Source organism: Pleuronectes platessa, chromosome 2 (assembly GCF_947347685.1).
Source record: "Pleuronectes platessa chromosome 2, fPlePla1.1, whole genome shotgun sequence".
Classification (NCBI taxonomy): Eukaryota; Metazoa; Chordata; class Actinopteri; order Pleuronectiformes; family Pleuronectidae; genus Pleuronectes; species Pleuronectes platessa.
In genome coordinates, this window is record NC_070627.1 from 30,684,759 (window position 1) to 30,694,864 (window position 10,106).

Consider the following 10,106-nt stretch of genomic DNA (forward strand, 5'->3'; position numbering starts at 1 on the left):
CTCCATCTCTCAGCACGTTTCCCAAACGTGTTACCTCTGGCAAACAGATCTGTAACTTAGCCAGGGATGCTCTGTGACCACTTTCAGGAAGTCTCTGCACCTGGTGATGCCCTTCGGCCTCACCAACGCCACTGCTGTATTCCAGGTGAATGACGTGCTCAGGGACATGCTGAACAGGTTCGTCTTTGTGTACCTGGACGACATTCTGATCTTCTCCCGCTCCAGAGAGGAACATGTGCATCACGTCCAGAAGGACCTCCAACGCCTCCTGGAAAACTCCCTGTTCGTCAAGGCTGAGAAATGTGTGTTTCACGCCTCGTGGGGTACGTCATAGGGAGAGGGACCGTGGAGATGGACTCAGCCATGGTTTCTGCCGTCACCACTTGGCCCACCCCTGATTCCCGCAAACAGCTTCAACGTTTCCTGGGCTTCGCCAACTTCTACCGGAGGTTCATCAGGGGCTACAGTTCGGTGGCGGCCCCCCTCACTGCTCTTACCTCCTCCAAGGTGCCTTTTCTCTGGTCCACGGCCGCCAATGACTCTTTTCAGGCTTTGAAAACACGATTCACCTCGGCCCCCATCCTCCGAATGCCAGACCCTGAACGGCAGTTCGTGGTCGAGGTGGATGCTTCTGACTTGGGAGTGGGGGCCATCTTGTCCCAGAGAGCAGCCTCCGACCAGAAGTTGCACCCCTGCGCCTTCTATTCCCGACGTTTGACCCCGGCAGAGAGGAATTACGACATTGGGAACCGAGAACTCCTCGCCGTCAAGTTGGCTTTAGAGGAGCGGCGACACTGGCTCGAGGGGACTAAATTGCCGTTTCTGGTTTGGACAGACCATAAGAACCTGGAGTACCTCCGCTCCGCTAAAAGACTGAACTCCCGCCAGGCTCGATGGGCACTCTTCCTGACCCGCTTCAACTTTTCCCTCTCCTATCGACCGGGGTCCCGCAACGTCAAGCCCGACGCCCTGTCACGTCGGTTCTTGGAAGAGGAGGGGGACAGGACCGACCCAGACACTATCCTGCCTTCTTCCCGTCTGGTGGCCACACTCACATGGGAGATAGAGGAGAGGGTCAGGGCCGCCGCCCAAGACCAGGCTGGACCCAGTGCTTGCCCTCCCGACCGTCTGTGCGTCCCGCCCGACCTCCGGTCCGAGGTCCTACAATGGGCCCACAGCACTCAACTTACCTGTCATCCAGGGATCCAACGGACCAAGGACGTCGTGCAGCGCCGGTTCTGGTGGACGTCACTGGATGAGGACATTCAGGGTTTCATCAATGCCTGTCCCACCTGCAACCAGCACAAGCCGGCTCACCATGCCCCTGCCGGTCTTCTACATCCTCTGCCTGTGCCTCATCGTCCCTTGTCGCACATTTCTTTGGACTTTGTCACCGGTCTACCACCATCCAGCGGCAACACTACTATCCTGACGGTGGTAGATCGGTTCAGCAAGATGGCACATTTCGTGCCCCTGCCCAAACTTCCATCTGCCAAGGAGACGGCTAAACTACTCCTTCTCCACGTCATCCGTCTCCATGGCATCCCGGTGGATGTGGTCTCTGATCGGGGTCCCCAGTTCGCTTCAGTGTTCTGGAGGGACTTCTGCTCGATCCTGGGAGCCACCGTCAGCCTGTCCTCAGGGTACCACCCCCAGTCCAACGGCCAGACCGAACGCAAGAATCAGGAGATGGAAACTGCACTCCGCTGCATGACATCTCAAGACCCTACTTCCTGGTCCGAACAACTTCTATGGGTAGAATATGCCCACAACACTTTGACCAGTTCCGCCACCGGTCTCTCCCCCTTTGAGTGCACCTATGGGTTCCAGCCATCGCTTTTTCCGGCACTGGAGAAAGAAGCATCCTGCCCCTCTGTCCAGAGCTTCATCCGCCGTTGTCGAAGGACTTGGACCCGAGCCAGGGCAGCTCTACTCCGGGCCACTGACCGCTACACCACGGCATCCAATCGCCACCGCTCCAAGGCCCCGGACTACCAGCCGGGTCAGAAGGTTTGGCTCTGCACCCGTGACATTCCCCTCCGGGTGGAATCCAAGAAACTGGCTCCTCGCTTCATCGGCCCGTTTCGAGATCCAGGAGATCGTCAACCCGGTGGCAGTGAGGCTAAAACTCCCTAGATCCATGCGGGTTCATCCCACGTTTCATGTTTCCAAGGTCAAACCAGTCCGAGAAAGCGCCCTGGTCCCTGCCGCGCCGCCTCCACCGCCTCCTCGCCTCATCGATGGAGGTCCCTCCTACACTGTCCGTCGCATCCTGCAGTCTCGCCGGCGTGGGAGGGGATTCCAGTACTTGGTGGACTGGGAGGGTTACGGTCCTGAAGAAAGGTCCTGTGTCCCCGGGAGGAACATCGTGGACCGCACCCTCATCAGGGACTTCCATCGACGCAACCTCACCCAGACGTCCAGAACCAGGCCACCTCCCAGACCACATCCTCCGACGGAGTCCCCGAACGACAGCGACGACGCAGAGGACAGGGCAGGGCCCCCCTACTCTGAGGAAGACGACGACACTATCCCCGGGACCATGGAGGAGGAGATGGACGCTGGAATCTCGGACGAGAATTAGCCCTCCTCCGGGCCCCCGCCTCCCACCCGGTTTGGTCCATTCGTCCCTTGAGGGGGGGGTTCTTTCACAGTCTGCTCATCTATTGTCTGCCAGTATTTTTCCACTCACCTGTCTCTGCTCCACTCTGCCAGTCAGCCACACCTCCTCATCAGGCCAACTCTCCACACCTGTTACAGCCCTGGCTGCATTTAAGCCTGCTCCTGTCTCTGCTTCAGTGCCAGATTGTTCTTGTGTCATGCCTGATTTTCCAGCGTTCTTTCCCCGGACTGATCACCTGTTGCCGACCTGCCTGCCTCGTCTCTGCCCTGGATATTACCTCAGCCTTCTGTCTTCGACCACGAGTTTCGCCTATTCCCTCCGGGTTACGCTCCTGCTCTGCTCTGTGGCTACACAGCTCACCACTGGACCTGTCTGCCAGCTAGGTAACTCATCAGCTGTGGACTTTACCTTCAGTCAGCGACACCAGGCTCGCTCCTGCTCAGATCACGCAGATGATCACTGTGAGCAAAGACTTTTCACCCTGCCACTGCTTGAACTGTTAAAGACTGCAGTGAATAATAAGAGTCATTACCGACTGGTATTTCGTCTGCCTGTGCTGCTTTTGGGTCCTCACCATATCCGTGACAACTTGAACTTCTTTATTATCTACATTAACAGGTTAGAGCAACCCCGCAGGCTGTGTGTCGGAGTTTGGCTCCAACCTCGCTGCTGCAACACATCATCACTTTCAGTTTCAGTGGGAACAGTCTTGTTGATCTCCCATTTTTGCCAGTGCATCAAGGTCTGGAGATATTTTGGTTGCGGCAATTCTCAGGATAGATTGCACAGGCAAAAAAGCCAGACACAATCGGCGAAACGTTAACTAAACCCGCTGCTGTAGTTATAAATCTGGCCATGCATGGGATAAATTATAAGCCCGTGATCTTGTAATCAGTGCCGCTGTCTAATGTGACTATTGCCCAGTGCAACACCGACATGGCCCAGGACATAACGTGCCAGCTGTTGGATAGAGTTGAGAAAGGGAAATATGCTTTACAGTTAGATGACCCTGACTGGTTAACACGGCTGGCGGACTTGTGCCAAAAGACTTTCTCAGCCCTGACGTACATTAAGAATAAATACAGAGCGCAGCTAAACGTGGAGAATGATCTCCGAGTCGCCGTCTCCAAAATAAAGCTGAGAATAGACTTGCTCTGCTCCATGCATATTTCCCACCTATCTCACTAGTACGTTTAAGAAATGAACGTAATGTTTAGGCTAAAATAAATAACCCTAAAGTTTTTGCACATGGCAGCAATAAGGTGTCTGCTGCTCGTTATACACACAGACGCGCACAGACGTCACCTGCGCACTTTTTTATACTTAGAGTATATGCTCACTCAGCCCTGCTGTTTATACAGAGAGTTTCCCTGTATTCTGGATATATTATATTTCTTAAATTGCTATAAAAGAATATCGTGGCTGTAAGGCTGTTGTTCTTTTGTGTTATATTAATGCCTGTTTTTGCATAGGCCTAATAGTGCGTGTGCGTGGCTGTGCGCAACATTATGCAACACATCCAGGGTCGGTGGGGGTCGCCAGTCTCTTGCACCGTTATTTTTGGGGTCGCGGGCTGAAAAGTTCTGGAACCCCTGCTATACACCATACTCCCGGTCAAAGTGCGGCATCTAATGGGGAAATGGGGGCATTACAGGAGAAAGGTAAAATTTAATTTAAAGGGGACATATTATGCCCATTTCTCTACAGTTGATACGGTTCCTTGGGGTCTTAATGAAATGTCTTTAAAAAATGTTGGTCAAAATACCACCAGGATCATTTAAAACAGCACCCTTTTTACCCTGTTTAAAACAGCCTTCCTCAGATTGACCTGTTTTGAGTGCCCCGCCCCCCCCCCCCCCCCTCACCGCCCCGCCACCCCTCTCACCAACAACCCACCCCCCCTTTCACTGCCCCACCCCCGACACACAGACACACACACACACAGACACAGACATGCACACACATCTTAAATCTCCCCTTAGTATATTTAAGGTTGTTAAAATCTTATCTAAATTTTCAAACTACTACATCTTCTGATAAAGATGTACATTATTTAAATACATGCATTATATATGTGTGTATACACACATATCTACACTTAAAATAAGCGCTGCTGTACTCTCAAGCCCCGATGAGAGACCAGCTAGCCGCTGAGAGCTAGTTCGATTTGATGGTTCTCGACGTCTCAGTCCGGTTGTTGTCACGCCCTCACTCCCGGAACCCCCTCACCCAGGCCCGGGTCTGTCTGGGTTCCCCTCCGCGTGGACTGATGGTCCGTGTGCGGACATGAAGCCGAGCAGCGGAGGCTTAGCTCCGGGCTGCTTCGTTCAGCTGCTATCAACATCGCTGTGCTGAGTTCAGGGTAACTCGGATATCCCGACCTCCTGCCACATAGCGAACATGAAATGTTCATCGATGAACATACACACACACACACACACACACAGACAAAGGGATCGTGGAGGGGCTACAGCTTTGGAAGCTAACACTGCTGCAACTTTTGCGGCGAAATGCACTTAAAACCCCGGGTATGAGTCTATTTTAAAGCGAGCGACAGAGGCGGCAACGAGTTGCTGGTGACCGGCACCGGTTCGTGCAGCTCGGGGTGCGTGGAGCAAATCTATACGGGCCACAAAAGTTATAAGGCGCAGCTCTCTCCCCCCCTCCTCCTCCTCCGCTTCGCTGCCCGGGCTTCACAGGAGAGGCTGTCGGCTGCAGCCGGAGATCGGGGGGTGTGGGGCCTGGAACACGTTCCGGTGCTATTTTCTAACAAAGCTCCACAAACAGCTGTTTTAAGTTATACCTGCTGTTTCAACCGGGCGACACACACAGAAGCAACGACTCGGGTTTGCCTCCCGGCTGGGGTTCCACATGCAATACTGCTGTCAATACGCTCACAAGCAGCCATTCCAGAAAGTGCTGCAACTTTAAACACAAACTAAAAGCCAACTAGCGTTAGCCCGCTGCTGCTAACCGTAGCGGGACAGACACAGGGGACACACAGGCGGGAGATTTGTCACAGATCGATAATGATCAATGATGAAAATGAGACATACCCTGCAGACGTGGGGAACCCTAAGCCGGTGAGATGTGTCCGGCTCTCAGGTGTGTGAAGTCAGCGGGAGTATCACCAGCCTCGCAGTGAGCCGCCCGGGTACAGCCGGGATACAACCCGCCACCGAGCAGTCGGCTGCCGCTGCACATGCAATACTGCTGTAAAAACGTGCACAAGCAGCCATTTGAAGCAACTTTAAACACAAACTAACAGCAAGCTAGCGTTAGCTCCCTGCTGCTAACCATAAACAAACACTGACAGGTCCACCAGAAGCGAGCCGCAGACATTGGTCCAGCAGCCCTACATCACCTAACGAGCCCGAGCTGAGAAGGGGGCTTTGGCATGTGACGTACCCCGACCGCAGGCTCTGCTTCTCGGCCAGATCTCTGCTGTTTCCCGGGTGGGCTGCCACATGCAATACTGCTGTAAAAACGTGCACAAGCGCCATTTGAAGCAACTTTAAACACAAACTAACAGCAAGCTAGCGTTAGCTCCCTGCTGCTAACCGTAAACAAACACCGACAGGTCCACCAGAAGCGAGCTGCTAACATGGAACCAGCATCCCGACGACATCACCCAGCTGGCCCGAGCTGAGGAGTGGGCTTGGGCTCGTGACTTACCCCGGCCGCAGGCTCTGCTTCTCGGCCAGATCTCCGCCTCTCACCCTGCGTCCCCCCTCGGCTAGCTTCCCAGCTAACACCCGCCGCCTCGAGCTGAGTAGGGAGCTGTGGCTTGTAACGTAACCCGGTCTCCTCCTCCACCAGATCTCCGCCTCCAGGGGGGGGGCTATGCCATGTAGACCGACTGTGACGTCAATTCTGGTCGTATTCCCATTCGACGCAGTCTATCGTATAGTTTCTTACATAGAGGAACCACAAAGGGGGGCCATACTTTGCCCATGTCTGTTCTAGACCTACAGCAGCATAACTAAGAGCATGTCTAAGACAAGGCTGTACCAGCTCTAACTATAAGCTTTATCAAAAAGAAAGATTTTAAGCTTATCTTAAACGTGCTCCTACTCTACTTTTAGAGACTTTAGGGACGACAAGTAGGCCTGAATTCTGGGAGGAAAGTGCTCTAGTGGGTTGATAAGGTACTAACAGCTCTTTAAGGTATAATGGTGCCATATTATTAAGGGCCTTGAAGGTCAGGAGGAGAATTAAAAAATTATATTCTAGATTTAATCGGAAGCCAGAGGAGCGAAGCTAATACTAGAGAAATGTAGCCTGGATGCCAGACGAACTTAGCCCCGCTCACATCATTTGAGGTTGGGAAGTTCGGTCTGGAATCGCTCCGTTGGGGAGAAATTATGCCCGGTACGAAATCGACCGGGCCAATCAGATTGTCAGGGCGGGCTTTATACGATGATGGACAGATGATCAACGGTAACGTAATCAACCACGTCATTAAAGTGCGCTTAGGTTGAATGCATGCCGCTGGAGAGCTGAGATGTGTAGATGCTGCATTTGAGTCTGTTTTAGAAGACATCGACAGCGCATTCATTTTGAAAGAGGAACAGAAAACGCGGACGCGACGCCAAAGCGCTGCGCTAATCCCTATCGCGCCGGCGCTTGGCTGTTCACACCGGACGCTGAAGCGACGCTGAACCGCCGGGCAGCGCTAATAATATCACCCGTTGATCCAGTAGTATAAAAGCATATACTTACTTGTTGCTCCAACATTAAACAACAGCATCCCAACATTTGTCTTTCTTGGTGTTGTCTTTATACAACATGTTCCGAGGATCATACAACTCACTGCACTTCTCCACTTCAATTATTAATTTAATGTCATCCATGTTGAAGAACTTCTCCGCTGTTTGCTCCGTTAAATGTCGGGTGTCGAGGGTAAATTACGTATTCTCCACTCAAGCCTATGTGGAGAATACGTAGGCCCCCCTCTCTCTCTTTTTATCTTTATCACTGCTTGTGTGGCTGTGCCTGGCCCAATACGCTCGCAGCAAGCGCAAAAAATAGACTCCACGCCGAAACGACCGTGCACGGCGCGACGCAGCCTTGGCGCAGCGCGGTGCTTCAGCCTCCGGTGTGACTAGCACAAAGGTTTAACATGGGAGTGGATGGTGGGAGCCAGCTGTTATTTAAGGCTTGGCGCTGTGCTTCAGCGTCCGGTGTGAACCCGGCGTTAGTTAATGACTCACAATGAGTTGCTTAACATACGTTGCATACTACGTTGCTCTGATTGGTTGTAGGTCTATCCAATTGAGACAAGAGGCTTTTTTTTTCCTGGTTTGGTTGAAACACGCCCCATAATCACAGCCCAATGGAGCGGTATCAGACTCACATTCTGACTAGAATTGTGAGTATGACAACGTCAGGCTAAGAGAAATGTGGTCTCTTCCAGTTATTGGAGCACCACTTCCTTTCTAGTTCTTTTGACGCTTAAAATCATGTGCGTCTGAATTATACCAGCTAATTTACTATGTTTTACATGTTTCTTTTTTAGAGGCGCTATTGAGTCTAATGTTAATCGTACTGATTTTAGAGAGCTATCGATATATGGTCAATCTCAGTTGAGGTAGTGTTTTTAAAGAATTCGTTGGATATAGCAACGGATAATACGGGGTTAAATGTAGTTGGAATTATTTCCTTAAATTTAGCTACAGCACTATCAGGTCGACATCTAGAAAAGGAGTTTTTTATCAGTGGCATGTATTCTGATAATGAGAAATCGAAGGTTGTTAAATTATTGTATGATAGAATTGGATTACGTAGAAGTACTATTAGATGTTAGACAATTTTGACACCGTATGATAGTGCAAGGTCAAGTGTGTGGTTACCACAATGATTAGGTTGGCGTACACACTGACTGAAACTAAGTGAGTCTAGTACTGAAATAAATGCTACACTAAGGGTGTCATTATTGTTGTCAACATGAATATTAAAGTCACAGACAATATAACTTTATCTGTTTGTAGGAATAGGTTTGATAAAAAACTCTGAAAAATTCAGAATCAGTCTCAGGAGCAAGGTCAACTACAGAAGATATGATGGCTGTTGGTATTTATTGGATGGGTGTGGAAGACTAAGAACAAGACTTTCAAATGAGTTGTAGCTTAGTTTAGGTTTAGGATTAATTGATAGACCGGAGTTAAAATAGCAGCAACTCCACCTCCTCGGCCAAAGTCTCGGGGAAAGGTGTGTGTTTATATGAGTTTTTGTTGTGTGACTACTCCAGAGGGGGCACAGAGTGTGTAGCACTGCAGCTCTGCGTCCTGGTCCCACCTCTGGGTTGTCATTTGGGGTTCATAACTGAGTACTATTACCAGATAAGAGAGCTACTCCATCCCAAGTGGGATGAACGCCTTCTCTCCTAACAAGACCAAGTTTCCTCCAAAAAGTTTCCCAATTGTCTACAAAGCCCCAACCATTTGCAGGACATCACCTTGACAGCCAGCGGTTAAAAGACATGCAGTGAAAACTTGTCATCACCTGACATATTAGGAAAAGAGGTCCAGAGAAAACTACCATGTCCGGCATCGTTTTTGCAAAAGCACACACCAAGTCAACGTTAACTCTAGTGACCTCAGACATAGGAAGCCCGGAGTCGTTGCTGCTGATTTGAATTACAATTTTACTGTATTTTATTTAGCTTTAGCCAGCAGCTTCAGTTTCGATTCAATGTGGCCTGCTCTGGACCCTGGCATGCAATTGACTATGGTCGCTGGTTTCGCTAACCTCGTGTTTTTCAGGACAGAGTCGCAAATTACCAGAGTTTACTTCTCAAAGGGTGCATCTTTAATCATGAAATAAGATAGCACTATCCCCAGTCCAGTCACCCAACCGCCCTTGGCTCCCGGCTGCTCTGGACAAGTGGAGGGACTGCTAGCCGGGGCTAAGCTAGGTGGCTCCGCGATAGCTAGCGGGGGGCTGCCTAACTACACCTAACAGAGGTTCTAAGCTGCGGAACCGAGCTTCTAAGTCGCTAGGCATCGCCTCCATTGCTACCAATAAACTACATTTGTTACATGTACAACTACTGTTAAAGGAGGCAGAGGAGTAAGTGAACATCAGACACTCGGAGCAGGAGAGAGCAATGGAGCAAGAGGGAGGGAGATTGAAGCCATCACTAATATATTAGTCTTTTATTCTACAAGGGTGAGCTCAAACAGAAAAATCTGGTGAAATGTATATGGAAAAACATACAGATGCTAAGGCACCAGAGAGTAGGGGTTGCGGGAGAAAAATTGGTGTTAGCAGAGGAGCTAGTTCAGAGAGAGTGACCACCACCAGCAGTAGGAAAACAGGAAATGAGTGTTTGCGAGCAACCGGCAGAGCAGCAAGGGTAAGCGGCGGAGAGATTTTAACAGGGAACCTTTGTGCAGTGAAGCAGCAGTGCTGACCACTCTCACCCGTTTTGCACAACCTTTTGAAAAAAGGACACCAGTGAACAGGACAGTTTCTATTTTGT